Genomic DNA, 14,315 nt, shown 5'->3' with positions numbered 1-14,315 from the left:
CCCTCCTGGTGTGCCCTCACGCTCCCACCTAATAGCTTCGCCACGAACATCTAGTAATGTAGCCGAAGGTTGCCGGAGAACAAATTGCTTTACAGTGGGAGCCACGTCAAACAGCCGCTTGGAGCATGATAGGTCCATGATAGGACCGTGACAGGACCATGATCGATCCGTGCACGGAATGTGATCCCCCGCGATGACGTAGTTAACGATGCCCCGCCCCATAAACGCCCCCATGCGCTTTCTAAAAAGATGGTTGCAATGCTGTATAATTCCGCCAGATGGAGCATTGACTGCTTCTGCAGTGTCCAAGCATCCGTATACTATATTTAATATATATAACATAACTTATGTCAAAATAGTTTTATAAATAGATGATGTGGTAAAAAATAGGGATAAAAAACGATTCATAAAACAGATTTAAATCACTCAATACACAACCCATAATGCCTATGCTATTTTTTATTAATAATTAATTAATGAATAAAACTACTTATTGCAATATTTTTCACGACATCCTTAATAATACTTAAAGACACGTTAACATCTGTAATTTATCTATACCAGTCGTTGTAGGTACGGAATACAATGCGGGCTATGTACAGTATTTTACATTACGATGTATTTTATCTATTTCCGTTTAATACACTGGTAGATAATATTTTGCTGCAAAGTAAAGCTTAAAATTTAACTTCTGCTTGAGTTTGTTTTCGTTATATTTTTGATGTTTTCGCTAATTTTTTTTTTCGCTGATAGTCAAAAATTGGCGTAAAAAAACGATTAATAACGCATAATATCTGAAACAAATATCTGTCCATACGGATCAGTCTGTCTTCAGTCATTTAACCAGCACAACGTTTCCCCCATCGAAGATCTGATGAGACATTAATCACTTATCACTACGGTGAATAGATGCGGCAGCAGAGACAGACTGAATCCCCATAAACATTCACACCTGAACACAATACTAACAGAACTAAACAGTTCCAGAGGGTCAGCGTCTGTTATCAGGACAGGAATCACCTACTGGATATACTGTAATTTTTACTGCTTATATATTTTTGCCATAGTTTCATTTGGTTTTATGCGATTTCATGTGTGTGTGTGTGTGTGTGTGTGTGTGTGTGTGTGAGAGAGAGAGAGAGAGAGAGCGTGCGTGAGAGAGGGCTTATATTGTGATTTATCCAAGGTTACTAAAGACTGGCTTACTAATACTAATAAAAATATTTCAATGTAACCCATGGGTCTCAATCACAAAATCAGCCAACGCTGAAAACGGATGACAAGACAAATTATATAGGCTACTCTGAAACGTTAAGTTGAACATTTAAAAATATATATTAAAAAAAACATAAATATAAAAACAATCGACTATTATTGTCAGGGTCAAGTATACGGGGCTTCTCAGTCTTTCGTTAATTTTACTACTGACTCGAAACCAATGTGGCTTATTAAAGATGCACTGTTTTATTGGACATGGCTGTTTTGTAATGTTCTGCAAAATAAACACTGTCTACGGTTCGAATATACTGTGAACGTCTCAAAGTCACGTCTCTAGATCCTTCTGCAGTAATGTTATCGTGGTGTAAATTATTAACGTATTGATGTATTTCACTTGCAGACAAAATAGTCTAGTAACGAAAGTAACGAATTTGTCACTACTCTTCTCTTACGCAGCACAGCTAAAAAGATAATTAAATCGACACCAATCCCGCCATGATGCTACCCTGCCCATACACATCTGGGGAGATGAACTCAGACTTTCCAAAACTTACTATTATTTCATGAGATGAAATTAAGCTAGGATGAAGAGAACAGAACAGAACTCCCCTCTGTGCAGTATCTAAGTAGAGTGTAACTGGGGCAGCCACAAAATGCCCCCCGTGTAACTCTGATTAGGAAAAGCTCACAGACACCAAACCTGCAGCACTTTGGTGTAATTTTTATTATCTTTTTAGCCGTGCTGCATAAGAGAAGTGACAAATTCGTTACTTTTAATAACGTGATGTTTGATTGGATATTATATCATTTCCAAGTTTGATAGTGTCGATTTTAGAGTGCATTATACGTGCGATGCGAAAAGGTAGTAAATAAACACGTAGCAATGCAAAGAGGACAGAGCTGCGAAATATTTAAGCAATATAAATTCAACAGTGTGATCATAATGGTTGTTGTTGCTGCTGTTTAGGTAATTGGTTCCATTGTGTTACTAAACGCAACTGTGTTCACAAAACCGAGCGGAGGGAAAGAAAAACACTCGCTAACGCGTTTGAATGAAAAGGGGCGGCGGCTTTTCTTTGAAGATAGCGATTGCGTAATGGGGGGCAATCCTTGGTGGGGGGGTGGGGGGTTAGGGCATAACACACCTCTGAACGTCTTTTGTCTTGTAAATGATTATCTTCGTTCACCTTCCAATCCCCCACAGCGCACACACTCTCCACACTGTTGCTATGTCTGTTGGGGCACTTAGTTATACACAGCATCTTAATGTATGAAACACTTACTTCCTGGTTTGTTTTATTTTAAATATTGCTTATTACCTTTTCCCGCAAAATAGACATTAAACATAAACATGTTATCATTGTGTAAATTATTAACATATTGGTGTTTTTTAGTTAAGGACAAAAAGAGACCCTGCGTTTGTGTTCAGGACTGATGCTGAACAGCTGTGTTCATAGGTTTAATCAACGATTTACAAGACAACAGTTAAAGCGTTTGTGGATGAGAGGTGTGTGTGTGTGTGTGTGTGTGTGTGTGTGCGTGCGCGCGCGCGCTCATGCATTTCTCCGTTGGTTTAACACAAACATTGCGCACAGACAAGTCTGAAGTACCCCTCCCCCCGCCAAAAACACACACACACAGAGCAATTAGCACCATGTCATAGTCAGTATTCTCCACTGAGGTTTCTTACCTTCCACTCCTTCTAAGTTTGTCTTTGCTCTTTTGATGGAGTTCTTAAAACCCCCAAAAAAATTTATACTGAGGAAAAAATGATTATGGGTCACATAATCACAAACACAAACTAGCACAGATACATATGATCAAGTGTTTAACTGTTTTCATTTGTTTCTATAACCAGTAATAATAATAATAATAATAATAATAATAATAATTATTATTATTATTATTATTATTATTAGCCCAACTCTTTGACTATTTAAAACAACGTCGGGTCCCATTTTTTGCACATTGAAGTTGTTGATTTAAGTAAATGTATTTTTAAATACACAAACAATCCCCCAACAATTAAAACACGCACACATGAATTTAAAAATTAAATTTATTCTTCCAAAACTAGTCAAAGGTAAAACAATAATTTGTATAAAACAGGTAAAAAACATGTTTAATTTTTGCTTAAATGTCATTAAAATACCCGGATAACACCAGCTGCTTATCACTCTCTATCTGGTTATTTTATATTAAAATATCATTTTTAAAAAGTATTAAAGATGGAACTGTTTAATTCTTTGTTTCCCCCCTAAAGTATCAGACGTTTTGCAATTCTATGTTCAGAATATACAGTAGACCTGACCAAACATTATTTTAAAGCTGTTGCACTGTGACGTCATCCCTCCTACAGCTCCCTCAACAGCTTGTTCAGGCTCCTCCAGTTGCTCCAAAAGGCCAACCGTCATCCGTCTGACCCCCCAATCCTCCACAGCAGAGCTCTGCTTAAAGACAACAGGAGAATTTAGTGAAGACAAAGATAAATAAACTTTACAGAATATCTAGTTGTAAAAAATATAAAAGATATTAGTAAACCTACACCACAGAGTGTGTAAAATACTGTTTTGGGGAATTCTGAAATGTAAATAAACTGGGATAACTTTAACCATTGAACTTTGTTAGTGTTAACCCCGGTCTGTCTGTAGTATAGTCTACATTAAATTAACCGAGAATTTACTTAATGCGCTTTTTATACAAATAAGTTAGGCGATATAACACTCGTATACATTAGTTCATCTCTGAAGCCAAACTATAACTTCCAGAGTACTGAAGCCCCCCACACACGCACACCTCCCCCTCCCCCCACTCTTGAACTGATAAACACTTCAGAGTTTTTATCCAGCTCGGTAACTAAGCGCTCGCGCTACCGCGCAAAGTCACGGCCAAATTGAGAAAAATATAAACCCGGTTATGAGCGTTTAGCTCGCGAGCTCCTGTACATCTATCCTCAGCTTGTGTCCTTCATGAACTGCATTACATTATATTTACAGATATAACCTGCAGATTGACTTTTACCCAAAGAATAAATAAATGCTGAATTTATCCAGACAACACGCGGTCAGACTCTAAAGGCATTTTTATAAAGCACAAACACTTCTTCGGGTAGTGCAGCTTTTGTAATAGGGACCTTAATAGTATTTTCTAAGCTTCAGTGTCTTTTTTAGTTAAGGATGAGACAGTAAGCTGTGATGTTAACTCCAGACTTGGTAAACAGAAGTTATCTAAAGTTACATCTGACCACTGCTGGTGCTGCCAGTGATTTTCAAAACGGCTGATAAAAAAACTAAACTGGGAAATAAACTGTAAACTAATCCCAAACAAATTTTATAAATTAAAACACTTACCGTGAATAGTCCATTAATCCGCCATCTTCATCTCTAGTGCAGTTTGGCAGCGTCAGTTCGGCGGGGGTGGGTTGTTAAAATCACGTGATTGCAACTCAGCGCAGCTAAATTGCTGGCTTGTTGTTAACGTGTCCTTGAGAGCGAAGCGCCATCTAGTGGTGGAACCAGGTAAATGCATAAATAGGGCTTGAATGGGCATGTTTACTGTGAAATCTTGACACGCCTTTCTCGAAGGAAAAGGAGGGGGGATTACGGCGTGCATAGGGCAGCCGTACGCCATTCGTACGCAATTCACACGGCCGCGGCTATTTGGCGTGGCTCCATCTGTAACTCACGACGAAGGTGCAATCCAAGACATGCTCAACGAATTGATCACGCAACACCACTTCGGAATTTAACATCGCCTCGGGCGACTGTCGTCTAACCCTTTCTAAAAGAGCCCTTAAAGCAAGAGAGAACTCCAACAACGTCTCGCCATCCTGCTGCTTTCGAGAAAAGAAGGCTTCTTGCAACGCGATATATGATTGCGAACACCCGTAAACATCCTGTAATGCCGCAATAACTTTAACCGGATCCTCACGTTCTTCTCTCGACCGATATTTAATCTCTTCACGCGCTTCTTCCTCTAAAGGATTAAACAAAAAGAGGGATTGGTCTACGACCGACAGATGACGGGCTTGCATACACGCCTGTACTTCTTCAACCCACTCATTAATCCCTATCCCGGATCGACCATTAAATTTTGGGCACTGCCTATCCCTCTGTATAAAAACCAAACGCTCGGTTAAAACAGAGCCAGCACCAACAGGTGGGGCTACAGATGGAGTCACCGATGGACCAGGTAAATCAGACTCATTACTACGACTGGGTAAACCAACCCCTTCTCTCTCCTGTCTCAGCTTGAAATTATCAGCCCTTAACTGAGCTACTAACTCCCTCAATTCCTGCAGCTCCTCCTCCATGACAAATAAAAATATATAACAGGAGAGTACTCGAAAAGATCTTACCACCCTTCAGGAGACTCCTAAAAGAGAAAAAGAATTATTTAGCCACTAACCAGCACTACTGTTTTGCTCCAGTCTACCAAGGAAAAGAATAACAATGGATAAATAAAAAAAAATATATATAATCCACGTCCCTAGTTACAAGTTGAGAGGATCCTGCCGATTACGCCAGAATGTGGCGGTGTGGTGGGTGTCTTTTCTCTATGTCGGGAAATTTAAAGAGAAAATTCCTTTAGACCAACATTAAAAGACTAAATTACCGATTACGCCACCCAGGATTGGTTACCTGGGAAAAGTTTAAGACACGCAGGTTTGAATCTCTCAGTGAGAACACAGGGACATGGATACAAAAATACAAATTTTTATTTATACAGGAAATTTCCAGATCACGCAATATCAAAATGACCGTTAAAACAGTTTAAAACATCTCCAGCAAAGAAAAAAAATTGGAGCTGGGAGATTAACCGTAGAGAGGCAGGCTAGGTACAGGACTACACTCCTTCACGACAATAAATAACCACACGTGCACCAACCTCACACTAGTGAAAATGTAGTACCACTCCACACTTGGTAAACAAGCACACCACTCTATAAGCAGCTAGCCTGCCTTCTCTCCATTCCCAGCTCCTAAAAGGAAAAAAAAACAAATTTAATTACAAAACAGAAAAAAACAAAACAAAAAGACAAATACAGCTGCAAAGCAACCTCCAAACTTGGAGGACAAATAAAACTAAAGCGTTAGTCAGTGAATTACATGCAATAGCAGACAACACCAAGCAAAGCAGCATAAAACAAAATATAGAAATAAGCCAGCCCAAGGCAGCAGCACAAGCAAAGCAAAGAGCTGTTAAAGAAGCAAAACAGAAAACGAAAACAAAAATAGCTGTCACAAGGACAAAAACAAAATAAACCAAAACAATCCACTGAAGCAAAACAGCAGTGCTGAAGCTGCAAGCCAAGTTGTAAGCGACAAAGCCAATAACAGGTGAGAAAAGCACGCTTGCCAGCTGATCAATTTACCTAAAATGTAAAAGGAACATTAAAGTGAAGATACAGCACATACCTGTGTGGCAGGCGCCAACGAAAATAAATCCTACCTACCACGCGATGCAGACCACATCCATCTGGCGGCCACTCCTTCAACAGATCGAAAACATAGGACAGATATACAGGTCACATCATATGCCTAAGGATCTTAAGCCTACTATACAAAGAGAAAATAAATCGGCATACCAACGATACGGTAGCATTCGTCTCCTGCAGTACACGCGCACAAATTGCGCCGCTCTTTTAGATAGGGTAAATATACCTAGACGGCAATACGCTGCTCCTCCACTGCCTCGGACACAATAAATATCCGAAAAATCGCCGGCTTTCCAAAAGAAAATCACTATTAGCGAGATGCTAACATTGACAAATAGCCGAAAATCCAGCATGCCAAACATACCTCCCGTACACCGGAACTAGACGACACACTTCCAGAAGCGCCACCTGGGGGTGAATTAGCGCCACACCTGGTTGATCTTGCCGCACCCTTTTATACTCTCCTAAACTACACCCAATAATTAATCTCAGGTGCATAGCTGGAAACCTGGAAGGAAGTACGAAGCTCCTTCTAACCACACATAATTCCATCTCCGAGTGTCCAGGTGAGTGAGTAATGTGTGTAGGAGATGGGAGATTGCATCGTCTGTGGAATGGTATGCAAACTGTAATAGGTCCAGTGTGTCCGGTAGTGAAGAGATTACCAGGCACTTCATCACTACTGAGGTGAGGGCTACAGGGCGATAGTCGTTGAGGGAAGCAGGATGAGGTTTCTTCGGGACAGGAACAATGATGGACTTTTTGAAGCATGTGGGGTTAACTGACTGAGATAAAGAGAGGTTGAATATCTCGGTGAACACAGGTGCTACCTGGTCTGTGCAGGCTCTAAGAATACGAACTGAGATGCCGTCTGGTCCTGCTGCTTTCCTGGTGTTCACTCTCTTGAAGGCTCTTCTCACGCCATGTTCGGTGAGTGTCAGTGTCTTCCTGTCTGCAGCCGCTAGCGCCGCCAGCATTAGCATCTAGCATCTTTAGCTGCAGCCTCGAAGCAAGCATAGAAGGTGTTCAGCTCATCTGCCAGGGTCACGTCCGCGTTCATCATACCGGCTGTTGGTGTTTTATAGTCTGTCACTTTGTTGGAGTTGTGACTCTGGTTTCCGTCCATAGCGCTGCTTCACCTCTTTTACCACCTTCCGGATGTTATATAACGCAGCCTTGTACGGTTCCATGTCCCCCGATGCAAGTCCCTTGTTATAGGCAGCGGTGCGAGATCTCAGAGCGTTGCAGATGCTTTTATCCACCCATGGCTTCTGGTTGGGAAATGTTCTAATAAACGCTTACGTAAACACGCTGACGTTATCATCTGAGCTGTTTCTGAACATGTCCCATGTGTTACATGTGTATAAATGCCTCTTATGAATGAATCATTCATAAGAGATCAGATTCATCAAAGTCATGAATTTGGAGAACGCTTAATAAATATTGACTGATCAATAGGTCATGTCAAGTGTATGAAAAGTTATAATTATGAATTGTGTTGAAATTTATTTGTCCTTTATTTTGTTGTTTGTTTGATGTTGAATGTTGCACTCGGCTGTGCCAAATTGACCCTCTGAGAATAAAAAAAGTTACCCTTGAGGTTTAGATTATGGGTATGATGTATTATATTATGCGTATGATGTATTATATTATGGGTATGATGTATGTCCTGCTAGGGGAGAAGTTGGAGTAAAACTTGATGATGATGATGAAGACGACGACGATGATTGAAGTTTGTGTTGTTTTCATGGTTGAAACGTGAATCTAAAACATTGAACAGTTTCAGAACAGATGCAACATGATAACAGCTACATTAAGTATACGTGGAACTGACTGATATTTTTAGTTCTGCAAAAATATACACATGCACAGGAAGAACATAGAACAGACTCTGAGCCTTAAACAAACCTTCCTCTTACATTATCTACATCAGATAAGTTTAACAAAAAATATCAGCTAGATTGCTTCAGTTCCCTGTGATGACTCAGTTCTTTCTAAACATAACTGCTCTGTTTTTACTCACATTATTGTCATATTAACTGCCAATAATATCAAAGACTAGTCCTGGTTACGATGTGCTGAAACCTCTGTAATGTCAGAATAGTTAATGCAGTGTGTCTCTACACAGATTCCCAGGCTGCTTCAGCTCCACACCAGTATTCACCAGAATCTCGCTCAGTTACATTTCTAATACTCACACTCAAGATTTGTCTCCCTCTGTCATCATACAGGGACCTTTTACCTATAGTTATATATTTTCTAATTTTATTGAAAGTTTTTTTTTTTTTTTTTTGAAAGAGCAAGCAGAATCTTGCAGCATCATCTTGCAGAATATCCTGGGATTACTCCTGAGGGATTCTGGGTATTTACAGCTGATGTTACATTTTTCTCTCACATGGACAGTCTCACTGATCAAGTTCTTATAGGACAGATCTGCAAAGCACAAACAATATACTAAATAGTTTAGTTTTGAACACTAAGTTTTCCTGAATTTTAAAGCAGTGTCACATGCTGCTCCTTGTCAAACCATCACTGTCTTTCTACACACTGTGAACTTTTTGTATGCTTCACATCATAAATAAATTAAAACATAGGTAAAAGTACTGGGGCAAAATATTAATTTGACATTTGAGTCTGTAGCAGCCTGGAAATGGAGACATTTTAATATTTTGTGCAATAAAAGTTTGGAGAGCTACAGAATTTTATGATTTAAAATATATAGTTGTTTATGTTTCTTAATCAGGTGCTCTGGTGAATAAGCAAGTAACACTCACAGCTTTAGAGTTATCAGTTCTCTGGAGGCTATGATTAACAACAAATAATGAGTCATAATTAATGTTTATTCATCCATTATTTATACTGCTTATCCTGTTTATAGTTGTGTGAAGCTAGAGCCTATGCCAAGGAAGAATGCACAGGGGTACAAGACTGGATACTGTATATTGGATGCTGGATGCTCGTCCACTACCAGCAAGCTTTGTACTTTGGGAGAGAATAGACAGAAGAAGGCAGAATATCCTGAACAAATAATATCACAGACTAGTCCTGGTTATGATGTGCTGACTCTGTGCTTCACTCGTAACCTCTGTAATGTCTGAATAGTTAATGCAGTGTGTCTCTGTGTCTCACCAAGCATAAGGAGAACATGCAAAATTAGCTACACTAACTCTGGAGTGGCAACGCGACAGTGCTAACCACTGGGACATCATGGAGCCTAAGTTATATGTAATGTGATGCAATAAATTTGCTAAAACACACAATTACAGTTACTAACCTTCTCTTACCATCAGCTTCACCACAGTGTAGGCCTGTATTCTATCAAAACCAGCAACAGCACACACGTACAGTATTTCCAGTGTCCTCTGTAATCAGCTTTCTAATAAACACACTAAAGAATTCTGCATCTGTTGTCATGAACTGAGAATCTGACACCATGCGACCATTTACTGTTTAATTCTTTCACTGTTTTTACTTTCTTTTTTTTTTTCATTAAAACACCAATGATGTGCTCCGATCTTACAGAAAGCTTTAGATTTGTCTCATAGCTTTAGATTTGTCTTAAAACTCCCTCATATCTGCACGTGATGTTGATTCCTTCCCATGCATGTGCACTCACTTCTCCAGAGACCCAGGGCACAGTTTAAAAAATAAATAAAGAAGAATAAAATAAAAAATATGTAGTATCTAATAAAAATCACATTAAACTTTACAATATTGTTACTTTTACAATCTAAACTTATAGTTTTAAAAAAAGGCAGGGGTTAAATGTCAGATACCCAAAGCGATGCAGGACAACCATTATAAAAAAAATGTCAGATTTGAAAAGTGCAGTAAAACATCTCACAAACACACTGAAACAATAAATCCATCCTAAGATAAGCCTGAGAACGAGCTGAAATGATTCCTTTAAATTAAATGAGCCAGGTACATGGACAAGATTATACTGAATCTAATTGGTTATTCAATTATAATCAACTATTGAAGTCCCAACCTTGCAAAAGGTAAATACAAATTACATCATGATCCTACTATTTAAATAATTAGAAAGAATGTGTTATGGGTAACAAAAAAATTAAATATTACATTACAATATTACAAGTGCAGAAGTAATGTATGAGTACTTTTTATGTCTGCTAATATTAATGGTGGTGAATCTTCATGAATTTATCCACTTATTTTTATCTTGTGTCCTTATTTTTTTAGAACAGTCTTGCCATAAACCCTTACAGAAATATTTCCTGCTGTGTGTATCCTGTATCATATTTGCACTTAATAAGGATTTTATGGAATCTCCTCCATCTAACAAAACACCAAACATCCATCTGAGCAAAACCTTCCTTCATGTAACACTGCTGCTGAGAGTGAGGATTATTCTGAAGTGCATTTCTTTACCTGAGATCAGACAGAGGGTGAAGATCCTCCTCATCTTCACCCTCTGCCTGATCTTAGCTGCTAACAAATTTAGAAAGACTCAGAAAGTCTGTTTTAGTAATTTAATTAACATAAAGACCACAAACTTGGATCAGACTGAATGCACAGCCGGTACCTCTGATCTGAACCTAGGACTGTTAAATATTAGATCTCTCGCATCTAAAGCAGTTATAGTTAATGAAACTATCACAGATCAGGAGTTTGATATACTCTGTTTAACAGAAACCTGGATTAAACAGGACGAGTATGTAGCTTTAAATGAAGCTAGTCCTCCTGGATACAGCTACATACACCAGCCTCGGTTAACTGGTAGAGGAGGAGGCGTCGCAGTTATTCACAATGATAATCTGGCTATTGTACAAAAACATGGACACAAATTTAATTCATTTGAAATTCTTTATAGTAACATAAGTGTATTTAACTATATTAAGTCAGCTCAGTCGATCCCGCTAATTGTCATTTACAGACCTCCAGGGCCGTACTCGGAATTTCTTAGTGAATTTGCAGATTTCCTCTCAAACCTAGTCGTTTCTGTAGACAAAGTGTTAATTGCTGGAGATTTTAATATTCATTTTGAGAATCCAGAAGACCCTCTGAGAACAGCATTTATGTCCGTACTGGACTCGGTAGGAGTAAATCAGTGTGTAGTAGGACCCACTCATAAAGCAGGTCACACTTTAGATTTAATAATATTATTTGGATTAAGTATAAGAAATTTATTCACAATTCCACTATCTGAAGTCATCTCAGATCACTATCTTGTCTCAATTCAAGTGTGTCACAATAATAATGTACGCACAGCGCCGCGCTACCGTATGAAACGTACATTCACATCAACTACCAAACAGAGTTTTATCAGTAATCTCCCAGAGTTCCCAACTTCGATTAGATCACCGTCTGACCCCACAGAACTCGATCAGGCGACTGAATATTTAGAGTCGACATTTCGCTATACCTTAGATAATGTAGCTCCAGTTAAAAGAAAAATTATTAGAGATAAGAAACTCGCTCCCTGGTATAACGATCACACGCGCACTTTAAAACAGACAGCTCGGAAATTAGAACAAAAATGGCGTCAAATTAAATTACTAGTATTTCAAATAGCATGGAAGGAGAGCATCCTGAACTATAGAAAAGCTCTTAGTGTAGCTAGAAGAACATATCTCTCCACTCTTATAGAAAATAACAAAAATAATCCTAGATTCTTATTTAATGCTGTAGCCAAATTAACCAGAAATAAGACCACTGCAGAAATCTCCACAACAACATCATGCAATAGTGAGGACTTCATGAACTTTTTTAATAATAAAATTGTAAATATTAGGCATAAAATTGAGGTTTTGAAACCGAACAATGTAATTGATGCAGATGTTTATCTAGCCATGTCAGATCAGAACCTAGAATACTTTACTCCCCTTGCAGAGAATGAACTAATTTCACTCATCTCTTCTTCAAATTCATCAACCTGTATATTAGATCCTGTACCGACACATTTTCTTAAACAGATAGTACCAGCAATAATAGAACCCCTGTTGAGAATAATTAATTCTTCACTCAGCATTGGGTATGTTCCAAAATCCTTTAAATTAGCAGTTACTGTATTAAACCTCATTTAGTTGTTGGGAATTGAACCCGGGCCTTTTGCATGGCAGACGAAACACCTACCACTGAGTCACCGGTGCCCTATTGCCCTGATGACATTTTAAGTTGGTGGAACTTTGAGGTGACACTTACTGTTACTTAAGTACTTACAGATACCTAAAATATCAAAGTTATTTAGTTAACTTGAAAATTGTAATTTCTACAAACTTACAAATACCAAAAAGTTCTAAATACTCATCAAGGTCTATTAATTTGAACTATTTGTAATTATTTAAGTTAACAGTACTCAATATGTTAAAATACTTTGAGCATTAGGGTTAACAGTGCATTTGTTCTTACTTTTTTGTTAAATTCTTTTAATTTTTTAAATTCTTTTTTATTTTTTTTTATTTTTTTTAGCACAAATCTCATTAAAAAATTTCCCCTCCCAGAGTTACACACAGCAACACAGTTCTCTGAAAGAGAAATACAATTTATATTCATGTATACATATTCATATATTTAACAACATTAACTTTGGCAAATTACATAACATAAGATATAGAAAATTGTCATAAAATAATTTGCTTTGCTGCTTGAAATTGCTTCGATTATAATTAACTTTTGCAATACTTCCTTTCACTTACACCACAGCTCAAGTGCAATATGTATCTAAATTATAGGCCAGAGCTAATTCTATTCTATTCTATTTTACTTCTATTTATTGTTTTTTTTTCCTTTAATTTTTACATTTCTATTTCTTTAATTTTATTTTCCTGTCTAATATATATATACACATGAATGTGTTTATTTCACAGATTAAGCATACTTTCCAGAATTGGGGTCTCTACTTGGAAATAGAGAGCTGGAGAACAGCAGATATGAGCGCACAGAGCAGTATCAGTCATAGTGATCAATACAAAAATGTGCTGAGCACTGAGACACGTTTCATTTCCCCTTAAATTTAGCATGCACACTCTGCATGTGGGACATTTTGCAAGCTAAAAAAGACACAAGAGGTCAGATGGTGTCAGTTAAATTTTGCAGATTCATTGTATTTTTAGAATCTAAACATGTTGCATAAAATAGGAAGATTTTTCCGAAGAAGCATAGAATATAATCTCATAAAAATAGAAAGGTATAGAAAAAATTATTGATATTATTATTCAAAGAAGTCGAGACAAAATAATACACACTCACACCTCCTAACCAAAGTGTCAGACTGTATGTTGTAATTAAATAAAATGAGATCAGGCCTGATATGCGCTATGACTCTGAAGGGAACCCTGAGCAGTGTCTGAGTCTCCTCAGTCTGGAGCACATGTGTACAGGCACACAAGGAGGTGAAGAGGTTATTGTACAGAAATATCCCGTGACTGTGACTGTCACATTGTGAGATTTGTACTGTATATATGTAGCTGTATTTTTATGTGGAATTCATTAAACTTAGTTCACCTGTACTGCCATTATATGAGGTAAACATTCTAGGTTTTTTTATTCAAAAAAACATGCAAACAAGCTCAAGAGCGCAAACTATAGAAACAAATAACTTTAAAGAATAAGCAGAAACAGAATAGTATGACTTTAACTGCATCTTTAAAAATAAATGCACATACTACAGTCATTGCAAAACATATTTATCTGAGAG

This window comes from Clarias gariepinus, chromosome 6 (genome assembly GCF_024256425.1).
Source record: "Clarias gariepinus isolate MV-2021 ecotype Netherlands chromosome 6, CGAR_prim_01v2, whole genome shotgun sequence".
In the NCBI taxonomy this organism is placed as follows: Eukaryota; Metazoa; Chordata; class Actinopteri; order Siluriformes; family Clariidae; genus Clarias; species Clarias gariepinus.
This window is presented reverse-complemented; position numbering follows the sequence as displayed.